This window comes from Triturus cristatus, chromosome 3_2, assembly GCF_964204655.1.
Source record: "Triturus cristatus chromosome 3_2, aTriCri1.1, whole genome shotgun sequence".
NCBI lineage: Eukaryota > Metazoa > Chordata > Amphibia > Caudata > Salamandridae > Triturus > Triturus cristatus.
The window spans coordinates 33,019,562-33,032,026 of NC_140584.1; the positions used below are offsets into that span (position 1 = coordinate 33,019,562).

General features: G+C 44.2%; 1 non-coding gene and 5 pseudogenes across 1 annotated transcript; all 6 read left to right on the forward strand.

The window, feature by feature from the left end:
• The first annotated feature begins 7,312 nt into the window (after window positions 1-7,312).
• On the forward strand, window positions 7,313-7,431 carry LOC146856743 (5S ribosomal RNA; annotated as a pseudogene).
• Window positions 7,432-7,761: 330 nt separating this feature from the next.
• Window positions 7,762-7,880, forward strand: LOC146856744 (5S ribosomal RNA; annotated as a pseudogene).
• Window positions 7,881-7,990: 110 nt separating this feature from the next.
• Window positions 7,991-8,108, forward strand: LOC146856745 (5S ribosomal RNA; annotated as a pseudogene).
• Window positions 8,109-8,212: 104 nt separating this feature from the next.
• LOC146856746 (5S ribosomal RNA) lies at window positions 8,213-8,321 on the forward strand (annotated as a pseudogene).
• Window positions 8,322-9,093: 772 nt separating this feature from the next.
• Window positions 9,094-9,212, forward strand: LOC146856747 (5S ribosomal RNA; annotated as a pseudogene).
• A 790-nt stretch (window positions 9,213-10,002) lies between these two features.
• On the forward strand, window positions 10,003-10,121 carry LOC146856748 (5S ribosomal RNA). Its single transcript, XR_014980328.1, has one exon. It is a non-coding gene; the product is annotated as a 5S ribosomal RNA (ribosomal RNA).
• The last annotated feature ends 2,344 nt before the right edge of the window (window positions 10,122-12,465 follow it).

Consider the following 12,465-nt stretch of genomic DNA (forward strand, 5'->3'; position numbering starts at 1 on the left):
GACTTTGCACAGGGACATCAAATGTGCCCGCAGTGCAGACTTCAAAGCACTCCTGGAGTGCTCCCACCCAGCCCTAATCCACTAAGGCCTGTCTGGCTACCTCCCTGTGACAGGAAACCTATTGTCCAGGCCTCCCCTGCTGGAGTTTCGGTCAGCAGCAGGAGGCCAGACCCGTGTCTGTGGCTGACAGCATCCAAGTCAAGTCAATCCACTTTAATCGATTAATTATAATCATAAAAGTACAAGACAACATTTACATTCATAGACAAATACAATAAATAACAATATTATACTCATCATAAGTACATTCATAAAAATACATAAGGGACCAGCAATCGCTATATATTCTATCTTATATAGATATACAAAAATGTCAGTTGACTATAATTCTTCCCCTCAGCCTAACCGCGGCCACTAAGAAAGAAGCAATGTTAAAAATTTCCCACGTGTTGGTTAACATTTGTAAATAAAATAAAGCAGGTTTGGCCTGTAAAAACCCCCTCTTACGAAGTACGGGAACCAAAAACTTCTTCCGAATGGCAGTGTAATGTTTACAAAACAATAAAAAATGTAAAGTGTCTTGGATAGAGTAATTATCACAGGAACATAATCCTGCATCCTCAGGTTTAGACCAGCTCACATCGAAATCTGGTCAGGAGCCAACGATGAAACGGTTTAGTAACTATTAGCAGATAGGGTTCTATTGACAGTGTTGTTTTAATTAGAGAATGAGCTCTAACTAGAGGTTTTTGCAACTCAATCCCTTCCCTTTCTGCCATCATCATATTTATAAAGTTAGTTTTAACCCATTTCAGATCATCTTTCCTAATATTTTCTGGGTGATCGTATAGTTCCTGACGACCTAATTTAGAAAACATGGATTCAACATAGACTCGCCACTTAATATTACTCACTTTATCCAATTTAGTACAATCCCGAAGTATCTCTTGATTCAGGGTTAACTCTGGATTAAGCCACACTCTGATCCAGCAGAGTAGCGGCGCCAGGCTCAGAGTGTCAGATAAAAATCCCAAACCCAGTTCCTGATGTAAAGAAAAATTAGGGGTAGATTGCGGTACTGAAAGAAGATTCCGCAAAAATCTGTTTTCCGCTATCTGTAGTTCTAACTGGGGTTTGTAGCCCCAAATAGCGGAACCGTATCCTGCTATGGCAGACACTTGGATGTGTAAATTTTAATAATGGCATCCATTGGTCTTGCCCCCAAATGTTTAACAAAACCTAGTACAGCAGAAGTTGATCTAATTACTGCATTCTTTTTTGATTTTTGCTGTGGGGCCCAGGTACTATTTTCATCAAAAACTACCCCTAAATAAGTGAAAGAAGGGACAGAAGACACTAAGCCTCCATTACAATAAAAAGATCTTGATTTTGTGGCTCTACGACCTGTAGACAAAACATGCGATTTACCAATATTTACAACCAGATCCAGGGACACCATAAAATCTCCAAATGCGTCTAAAAGACGCTGCAAACCTACCGCCGTTCTAGCCAGTAGGACAGCGTCATCCGCATATAGGAGAACTGGAATTAAAGTATCACCGACACGCGGGATGTCCAAGGTCGCTTTAACCAAAGTTTTATCCAGGGCATTAATGTATAAGGTAAAAAGCAGAGGTGCCATAATGCACCCCTGTCGAACCCTTCTCCTGGATTTAAAAGGTTTAGAGCACCTACCATCCTGGGACAACCTGATCGAAGCAGTGAGATCACGGTGGAGATCTCCTAAAAAATAAACCAAAGCCGGATCCAGGCCCATATCTAGCAAAATAGTCCACAATTTGGACCTGTTAACCAGATCAAAAGCTGAAGTCAGGTCCATAAATGCCAACTTCAGCGTGCCCTCCTTCGCCATAGTATATTTCCCTATTAGGAGGAAAAGATTCAAGCATTGATCCATGGTACCTCGACCTTTACGGAAGCCGTATTGAAGGTTACTTATGATTTTATTATCATCATCAGGCCAATCTGTGATCTTACCTAATATGACTTTACCCAGTACCTTTACAACCGAGTCAATCAAGGATATGGGTCTATCGCATCTTGGTTCACTCCGCTGGCCCTTTTTAAAAACTGGTATAATTGTTGAGTGACACCATGATGCAGGAGGCCCGATCACAGCCACAGCGTCAAAGACATTAGCCAAAATCTTTGCCCAGGAACTGGGATTATACTTATAAATATCCGCTGGAACGTGATCTGGTCCTGGCGCTTTATTGCTTGAAGTATTTTTTATGGCTTTTTCTATATCCTCGACTTCAAAAATAAGAGGGGGTAACCCTTGCTGTAAAGAGTCATTAGGCAAGAAATCACATGAGTCATCAGAGCAATAAATCCCTTCAAAATGGGTCAGCCATTGGGCTTCCGTAACATTATTATCCTGGCAGTTGTTATCCAGACCTGAGAATAGGGGAGTATTAACAATGGACCAAAACTTGGCACTATCTTTTAAGATGTTAACCGATAGAAGGGCATCCCAGGTTTCTGCTTTAATTTCAGACTTCCGCCTATGGATCGCAAGCTTATAAAGTTTCCTTCGTCTCGCTATCAAGGGCCTATCTTGCGGCGAAATTTTCAAGGCGAGAATTAAGGCACGATGTGCTTGCGAGCATTTTTCATCGAACCATTTTTCTTCCAAATGCACTTTCCCTTTAGACTTAGAGATCAGATCTGCAGCAATCTGAGAGCAGATACCCACAAAAGCCCCCAGTGTAACGGCCTCAGGATTTGTAGGTTCATTACATAGTGTTATGAGATCTCTAGTGTTCGTACATAAATCATTAAAAAAGGTGGTAGGTAGCGCTTTAGACCACTTAAGCCTCCTGTCTGGATCACAGGTTACCATTTTGTTAGGGCCTAGTGATTCCCCTCCAGTTCCTAGAAATCCACAATCCAGTAGAACAGGATAATGATCGCTAAAAGGCAAAAATATAGCATTATAATAGATTACCTTATCTAGCAGATTAGGAGACAAAAAAATATAATCTATAATTGTCTCACTATTCTTAAATGTATGACAACGCTCAGCGAAATTTACAAAAGAGGGTTCAGTAAGATCAGTTTCAGCCAGGAGGCTCTCCAGGGCAGCACCCCGAGAGGAGTGCTCAAAGTGAGGGGTCTCTGAATTAATATGAACCAACTGGTCAGAGATATAGCAATGATGGTCACATAAATGTGTATTAAAATCACCTAAAAGTAATATATGATAAAATGTGGATAGATTTCTCCTATAATCAACTAAAAAGGAGTTCAGTTTATTCAAGTGCTGATTGCTTACTTCAATATCACTTGAATTATAAAAATTGATAAGTAACAATTTAAAATTATTTGGACGGCTTAATTCTACTGCCAATAAATTGACAGAATCGACCTCTATTCTTGTTAACGAACCTTTGAGATTATGGGATAAAAGGAACATCAAACCGCCCTTGGCTCTACCAGCTGTCGATGGGCATGCTGGTAGGGAAAAGGATCTATACCCATCCATCCAAAATCCGTCCCCCTTATCCCATGTTTCTTGGAGGGCGATATTGTTTTATAGTATTCAGCCACAAAGGATCATCTTTCTTTGAATTAAGGCCAGCGATGTTCCAGGTAATGATTTTACAATTTAAACTCGAGTCTACTCTGCTATCAACTGGTTCTTGGGCCATAGGGATCGAGTCTACTCTAGGCACCCCTAACCCCAGTGGTCAATCATTCTGATCCATCAGGGTAAGGGGAAAAAATCTGTAAGCGGCCAACGGCCCTTTATTCCTGGGTGTAGGCAGTAAAGATGACTTTTTTGATGGTAATATATCTGCTTTACCATCCCTACCATTAAATGGTCTACTAGCGCAATCATGGGGAACAAACCGGCCCAATTGAGGAATGCTAATGAGATCATGCGATCTCCTAGGGGGGGGATAGAAGAACCCCAAGGGAACAGCTCTAATATCCCCACCAAAGGGATCAGTTGCATTCCAAAACATACTACCGGCTATTTTGTGGTTGTGAAAATTGACTATAATACAGTCCCCAGAGACACATTTGCGACCATTACCCACCCATCCAACTCGTCTAGCCATGATAATATTATCAGAAATCCCAGCGGAACCAGAAGAATGATGCTCACACCAATACTTAGTCTTTCGTAATAAAGCCGCTGTGGGTTCAATAACACCAACTGATAAAGGTGGGACCCCAACTAGAACTGCAACCAAGGGGGTAGCCTCTGGCGGTAGATTGATTGTGCATGTATTAGGAGACGATGTTTTCCCCTGCTGCTCTACAATCATATTACATGTATCATTCCTACTACCCACAACACGGTTAATACAATTCTTGTCACCAGTTAATAAAGGGCCTTCACCAACATCTCGGCCATTAGATTCTAGTTGACTGTCTACAGCCTCAAAATTTGGCTTAACCAAAGATGTTGACTGATATCCCAAAGAACAATTCCTTTGTGGGGCTACATCAACGACATCAGCCTTAGGACAGGGGCACAGAGATGAGTTTAACCGCACATTATCCTGTAAAATACCTCTTGCCTCAGATCTAAATGAGTCAATCATAGAGTCCAGGCGGTCACATTTTCTCCTCAAATCCGCAACACACGTGTTCATAGTGTCGATAACATCCTTAGCTATGTTAGTCAATATGGCCTCAAACCGAGACGAAAAAATCTCTTCCAACAGATTCCGTAACACCAGTTGTGTCTTATCGTCCAATACAGACACGGGCTTTACAAGACTTGCTTTAGAACCCCTTTGTTTTTTACTGGCTTTACTGGCTAAAGCCCGGGACCCCTGTGTCTTAACATCCTGACATTTGGGCATTTTTGCCCCCTCCGTAACAGGGGCTTGCACTACTATATCCCCTTCCCCCAAAGCGGAGCCATCAATCACCGGAAGTACAGGAGCAGTCTTTGGGTCATTAATCACAATCACCTCAGGGTCCAGGGGTATAGAAGGTACTGGGGTAGGTACAAAGACTTCGCCCTCTTTGGAAGTTAGACCCAATTCCCTTTCAGCAACTTCGATTTCATTGTTCAATACTCCCACAGCTGAGGTCAGATATGAAATAATAGAGGAGGATTTGCGAGCAACTTTGGCATTGGTACCCCCCTGTACCTGATTTCCGGCCAGCTTCCTCTTACCCATTTTACAGATGTAAAGGGACGTTGCCCAGCCCAGCCTCCTCCGGACTCCGACGGGCACGGACGGGCCCGCCCTTGGCCCGGGCTTTGCCCGGGCAGCGCCCGAGCACGCCCGCGCGCGTCCCGCGCTGCGTTGACCCCTCGCTGCTTATGAGGGCTCCAGGCGCCGTCTCTCTGACGCTGGAGCTGTGCGTGATCCCGGGGTTTCTGGAGAATGTAGTTCTCTGAGGTGCCGTTCACCTCACGGCGCTGTAGAGGGCCAAAGAACCGTTCCCCTCACGGCGAAGTTACCACGGGAGTCTGCCCGAGCACAGGCAACCACTGGCAGGTCCGTAAGCGCGTCCCGCGCTGCGTTGACCCCTCGCTGCTTATGAGGGCTCCAAGCGCCGTCTCTCTGACGCTGGAGCTGTGCGTGATCCCGGGGTTTCTGGAGAATGTAGTTCTCTGAGGTGCCGTTCACCTCACGGCGCTGTAGAGGGCCAAAGAACCGTTCCCCTCACGGCGAAGTTACCACGGGAGTCTGCCCGAGCACAGGCAACCACTGGCAGGTCCGTAAGCGCGTCCCTTTTGTGATGCCAGGCTCTGTTTAGCAAGTATACCAGTGCTGTCATGTCTCTCCCTCTAAAAGAGTGGGATCATACTCCCACACCAGTTATTGGTGTGGGGGGTATGATTCCAAGGTGTTTGACACCAAACACAACATGTTTCTGTGCAGCCAGTCCAAAGTTAGCATTTACTGTTTGTTTATAATGCACTTAAGAGTATATGGTCAAGCTGCATCACAGACAACCCCGGAGAAGAGATTCTGAAGGCTGCAGAGGGGCTCTGCTCATGCATGGGCACCCTCTCACACAAAACCAAGCACCCTGCCTTTAGGATTGATCAGGCCTGCCATAGAGGTGACTGATAGGTTTATATGTGCAGTGATAGGGTGAGATATAGTGAACCTATATCTCAGTAAGGGGTGCATGCACCACCTTACCCAGGCTGCAGTAGCAGACCTGTGGTGTCATTTTGGAGGGCTTCCTAAGGGTGGCATAATCCATGCTGCAGCCCCTGGTAGGACTGTGGGGTACCTATGCCCTGGGTACATAGTATACCATAGACCAGGGATGTATAAGGGCACCCCAGAATCCAATCTGTGGTGTGCCTAAGGTACAGGGAATCAATTTAGAGAGGAAGCAACTAGGCTGGTGTCCTGAATAGCAGGGCCCCAACCAGACTAAAGTCGAAAAACAGTGAAACATCAGCAAAATGTGGGGGTAACCATAAGAAGCAGATCCTACTCTCCTACACGCATTGCCTCCACGTTGTTGCATCGCAACCAAGACGCCATTTGTCACATGCACCGGATCCTCGCAACGCATCGAGGCGCCATCTTGTCGCATCAGAACCGGAGGGCAGGAAGAATCGACGCATCGCCTTCTCTGCGCCCATTTGTTTGCTTTGCTTCAGACATCCCAGTTACTTTGAGACGAAAGTGTCGCATTTATCATCTACAAGTTTATTTTTGCAACAAACCTTTTTTAAAGACATTCTACTGAGTTTTTGTATATTTGATTTGTGTTGTTTTGGTCTTATTTAGTTTAGTTAAAGATATTCTATTTTTCTAAACTGGTGGATGTCCATTTGTGGTGTTTTTCACTGTGAGTGTTGGTGCAAATACTTTACACATTGCCTTCGGGATAAGTCTGCTCGTGCCAAGCTACCAAGGGGGTGAGCAGGGGTTATCTAAAGTGTGTATCCCCCTTACCCTGACTAGAAGCAAGGGTCCCTATTTGGTCAAAGGTACCTACCTCTGACAACTAGAGACCCCCATTTCTAACAGTGAATGAGAGTGGCTTGTCTTGCTTAAGATGGCCAGCACTGAAGTAGAATGAAAAAAGCGAAGAGCCCCAAAGTCAGTGCTCTTCCAGGCTACAGCCATACCTGCCTGAAAGCACCTGATCTCGTTTGATCTCAAAAGATGAGGAGCGTCAGGCCTGGTTAGTACCTGGATGGAGAACAGCATGGCAATACCGGCTGCTGTAGGCTTTTTTTTCTTCTTTTTTTTCTTTTCGCTTTAGGTGAATGAGGGTGGCTTCTCTCACTTACTATGGCGAGCACTGAAGTAGAATGAAAAAAGCTAAGAGCCCCAAAGTCAGTGCACTTCATTCCTATAGCCATACCAGCCTGAAAGCATCGCATCTCTTCTGACCTCAGATGTTAAGCAGGGTTGGGTCTGGTAAGTAGCTGGATGGGAGACCACCTGGGAATACCAGGTGCTGTAGGCTTTTTGTTTTACTTGATGTTAATGTTGGTGGTTTGTCTTGCTTACTATGGCCAGCCCCGAAATAGAATGAAAAAGCTAAGAGCCCCAAAGTCAGTTCTCTTCATTTATATAGCCAAACCTGCCTGAAGTCACCTGTTCTCCTCTGATCTCAAAAGTTGAGGAGCATCAGGCCTGGTTAGTGCCTGGATGGGAGACAGCCTGGCAATACCAGGTGCTGCAGGCTATTTTTTCGTTTTGCTTTAAGTGAATGAGGGTGGCGTCTTTCACTTACTATGGCCAGCACTGAAGTACAATTCAAAAAGCTCAGAGCCCAAAATTCAGTACTTTTCATGCCTACAGCCATACCACCCTAAAAGCACCTGGTCTCGTCTGATCTCAGAAGTTAAGCAGCGTTGGGCCTGGTAAGTAGCTGGATGGAAGACCACCTGGGAATACCAGGTACTGCAGGCATATGTTTTATTATTTGCTTTAGGTGAATGATGGTGGCTTCTCTCACTTACTATGGCCAGCACTGAAGTAGAATGAAAAAAGCAAAGAGCCCCAAAATAAGTGCTCTTCATACCTACAGCCATACCACCCTGAAAGCACCTATCTTGTCTGATCTCAGAAGTTAATCAGGATTGGGCCTGGTTAGTACCTGGATGGGAGATCGCCTGGGAATACCAGGTGCTGGAAGCTTTTTGATTTCCTTTAGGTGAATGAGGGTGGCCTGTCTCGCTTACTATGGCCAGCACTGCAGTAGAATAAAAAAAGCTCATGTCCCCAAAGTCAGTGATCTTCATACCTACAGCCATACCGCCCTTAAAGCTCCTGATCTCAGAAGTTAAGCAGGGTTGGGCCTGGTTAGTACCTGGATGGGAGACATCCTGGGAATACCAGATGCTGTAGGTTTTTTTTCCCTTTTTTTTGTTTTGCTTTAAGTGAATGAGCGTTACTTCAATAGCTGACTATGGCCAGCACCGAAGTAGAATGAAAAAAGCTAAGAGCCCAAAAGTCATTGCTCTTCATTCCTGCAGCCACACCAGCCTGAAAGCACCTGATCTCGTCTGATCTCAAAGGTTGAGGAGCGTCAGGCCTGGTTAGTACCTTGATGAATGACTGCCTGGCAATACCAGGTGCTGTAGGCTTATTTTATTTTTATTTTTGTGCTTTAGGTGAATGATGGTGGCTTCTCTCACTTACTATGGCCAGCACTGAAGTAGAGTGATAAAAGCTAAGAACACCAAATTCAGTATTTTTAATGCTTACAACAATATCACCCTGAAAGCACCTGATCTCGTCTGATTTCAAAAGTTAAGCAGGGTTGGATGTGGTGAGTAGCTGGATGGGAGACCACCCGGGAATACCAGGTGCCTTAGGCTTTTTGTTTGCATTAGGTGAATGTGGGTGCCTTGTTTCGCTTACAATGGCCAGAAGTGAAGTAGAATGAAAAAACCTAATGCCTCCTGCCATACCACCCTGAAAGCACCTGATCTCGTCTGATCTCAGAAGTTAAGCAGGGTCAGGCCTTCTTTGTAAGTGAATGGGAGACTGTCTGAGAATACCAGGTGCTTTTGGCATTTTTGTTTGCATTAGGTGAATAAGGGTGCCTTATCTCGCTTACTATGGCCATCATTGAAGTAAAATGAAAAAAGCTAAGTGCACCGAAGTCAGTGCTCTTCATGTCTATGGCCATAACACCCTGAAAGCACCTGATCTTGTCTGATCTCAGAAGTTGAGCGGCGTTGGGCCTTGTTAGTACCTGGATGGGAGACCGCCTGGGAATACCAAGTTCTAGAGACATTTATGTATTTATTTTCTTTTAGGTCAAGGAAGGATGAAGGTGGCTAGTCGTGCCTACTATGGCCAGCACTGAAGTAGAATGAAAAAAGGCAAGTGCCCCAAAGTTAGTTATCTTCATACTTATGGCCGTACCTTCCTGAAAGCACCTGATCTCGTCTGATCTAAGAAGTTAAGCAGAGTTTGGCCTGGTTAGTACCTTGATGTGAGACTGCCTGGAATACCAGGCGCTTTAGGCTTTTTATTTTTGCTTTGCTTTAGGTGAATGAGGGTGGCTTGTCTCGCTTACTATGACCAGCACTGAAGTAAAATGAGATATCTAAGAGCCCCAAAGTCAGTCCATTTCATGGTGCCAGCCATACCTACATGAAAGCACCTGATCTTGTCTCATCTCAGATGTTAAGCAGGGTTGGGCTGGTTAGTACTTTGATGGGAGATCGCCTGGGAATACCAGGTGCTGTAAGCTGTGTTCTTTTTTTGTTTTTTTGTTTGTTTTAGGTTAATGATGGTGGATTGTCTCTCTTACTATGGCCAGCACTGAAGTAGAAAAAAGCTAAGAGCACCAAAGTCAGTGCTCTTAATGACTACAGCCATACCACTGTGAAAACACCTTGTCTTGTCTGATCTCAGAAATTAAGCAGGGTTGGGCCTGGATGGGAGACCGCCTGAGAATACCAGGTGCTGTAGGTTTTTATTTTCCTTTAGGTGAATGAGAGTGGCTTGTCTCATTTACTATTGCCAGCACTGAAGTAGAGTGAAAAAAACTAAGAGCCCCAAAGTCAGTGCTTTTTATGCCTACGGCCAGACCACCCTGAAAGCACCTGATCTCGTCTGATCTCAGAAGTTAACCAGGGTCGGGCCAGGTTAGTACCTGAATTGGAGACAGCCTGGGAATGCTAGGTGCTGTAGGCTCTTTTTTGGGTTTGCTTTAGGTGAATGAGGGTGGCTTGTCTCTCTTACTATGGCCTGCACTGCAGTACAATGCTAAGAGCCCAGAGTCGGGCCAGGTTAGTACCTGACTGGGAGACAGCCTGGGAATACTAGGTGCTGTAGGCTCTTTTTTGGGGTTTGCTTTAGGTGAATGAGGGTGGCTTGTCTCGCTTACTATGGCCAGCACTGTCACGCAAGCCACTCACCTGTTTTCCACGCTTTTCTTGAACGACGACCGAACCCCAATCTCCCTTGAAATTCCCCAAATCTCAGAGATGATAGTCCACTCTGAAATCTGGAAAGTTCCCAGCGGGAAAGAGGGATGGGCATTAAAACGACAAAGAAGAAGGACACACTCTGGATTCTAGTACTCTAATTGCCCGGGCGACTCTTTATTCGCATCTGTATACTGTGTAGTGGATAGACTGTTCCTGAGCTACTGCAACCAGGATCTATCTAAACAAATAGACCATACATTAGATATAATATCACTTAAAGATTTGTCAATAAACCTACACCTAAATGAGCAGTTGCATATTCATGTCATTACCTAAACATAATTAGTTGTTCTCCTAAAACATTAGCAAGAGTGTCTAATACTTATTGTCATGATTTCTCTTAGTCCGGTAAAACAAGCAAAACATAGAGTATGTAATAATCGCCTTATAGTAAATGCTGTTTAAACAGTTTTGGGTATTTGTCCTCTTTTTACAATGCATTATACCTTTTGATAAGTAGTAATTATTCTTACCACTAGGTTCGTAAGATTCATAGTATGCAAATATTAGTGATATTTATAATGAGCAACAAAAGCTTGAAAAAATGTCCTTGCGTTGGTTTTGCGGTTTTGTAATCACCCACAAACATCCAATGATTGTTTCTTCCTGTCCTTGAAAACTGAGTCTTTGGTGCTCTATAGAACAATTGTATAATGCAGTTTTAATTTAGTCAGAATGAACTCACCGATCGTCTTCTTAGTAAGCGTTACAAGGCCTTGTAATCACTTGTCATTTATCTCATTCTTTGTTATGTTTTTGCAGCATCGGTGACCCGGAAGCAGAAGGAGGTCCTCGGCCGAATGGGTGAGGAAGACGTTGTGTCAGGAGCCGGAAAGGAGTTTAGGGAAGCAGCCTATGACGTGGAAGCGGTCGGAGCCAGAAGACGCGCTCTATCTGATGCTGGAGAAACAGGAAAGGGCTTTTCAAAGATGAGACCAAGCACTGCAAGTTGTACGCGAGCTGTTTAAATACCTTTCAGCCGCTCGCGTATGCCGCATGAGTTTTAAGCGTTGCTGCCAACACGTGAATGTTAATGTTCAACGTTCACGTGTATAGCGCTAATAGGGATTCTAAAATGAAGACACGTGAAATGCTAATTTTGACTGTTGAGCAGAGCGTGCTTTATGCTTTGACAGTTGGGCAACAGGTGCTTCGATGATTAGTTTTGGCAGTTACTCATGTGCTCTTCCTCGTACCTGAATATTCCTTGTTATGTAGAAAGAAGGGACTTCAGCAAAAGGTTTAGTTAACCAGTTTACAATACTAAACCTCTACAAACCATATTTTAGCAATAAGTAACAGCATACAAATCATGACCATGATTCATTTCCTGTCAGGAATCACGGAAGGTTTCCTCCTCCTTCTGCTTCCGTGGCTTCTATGCTCTCATCGCAAACTCAGAAAGCAGTCAATCCTTTGAGTTGGAGTGCTTGTTGGCATCGCAGAAATTCCAACATGGCTGCCAACTTGCTGCAATAGCATATTGCTGTTAGCAGTCTAGTCTTGCAGTGAATGACAGTTGGTGAGGTGTGCTCCAACATTCCATGGTGCACTTCACCGAAGATTCTTCAGAAGGAGCACCTGTTTCTGCGTCGTGAAAGTCAGTCAGGGTAGTGGCGTTAAACTCGGGGTTAGTTCGTCGGTTTAAAACCTCAGGTTAGTTGAACTGTCTAGTGTAATTCACGTTTGAGAAATAAGCCTTAAAATTCTAATGTTAATGAGAAAAGCCAGCATGTTTAAAAAACCAATGTCAGCAGAAATTTACGTGTGAAGAAACTACAACCAAAGTTAATCCTTTTACTGAAGAGGTTCAGAATTAATATAGAGTAAAAACTGTAGTGGAAACTGTAGAGAAGAAACGCCAGGCTCAGTCACTTTTCGCAGCGTTTATAAATAAATTCATTCAGTGGTATAATTAGCTGAAACCTAAGCATTCTGGCACAGAGCTTCCAAGCTGTTAATTGAAGGAAGCTATTTAGAAGCACAAGAGTTATTTCATTTTCGTTTTCTGTGCGCACTGAAAGGCTGGTTAATTTCAAGGTCAAGAG